Source organism: Solanum pennellii, chromosome 5 (genome assembly GCF_001406875.1).
Source record: "Solanum pennellii chromosome 5, SPENNV200".
In the NCBI taxonomy this organism is placed as follows: Eukaryota; Viridiplantae; Streptophyta; class Magnoliopsida; order Solanales; family Solanaceae; genus Solanum; species Solanum pennellii.
The window spans coordinates 38,153,808-38,154,337 of NC_028641.1; positions in this window are offsets into that span (position 1 = coordinate 38,153,808).

Below are 530 nucleotides of genomic sequence, written 5' to 3' on the forward strand. Positions count from 1 at the left end.
ATGTATATATATATATATGTATGTATATATATATATATATATATGTATGTATATATATCAAGGAAATCGCTACATAAGCAGTGATTTCTTTTTTTAAAAAATTCAAGAAAATCGCTGCCTAGACAGCGATTTTATTTTATTTTAAATAAAAATTTAATTATTTGAATTTGGAATTCTATTTGAACTCAAACATCATTTAAATTTAAATTCAATATAATATCTTTTTTTAGAAAGAAAATATTTTTGTTACCTTACTTATTCTTAATTTTTTTAAAATAATGCATATTTTCTTATAAGCTATATATTTGAATTTCAAAAAAATATTATAATTTTTTTTATAAAATCGCTGCCTAGGCAGCGATTTTCTAAAAAAAAAATTTTTACAAAAAATTGAAAATCGCTGCCTAGGTAGCGATTTCAATTTTTTTTAAAAAAAACTTCACATTTTGCAAAATCGCTGCATTGGCTGCGATTTTGCTTTTTCCGGTGGAGTATGTTGTCCCACCGATTTTGCCGTTTTGGTTAATATA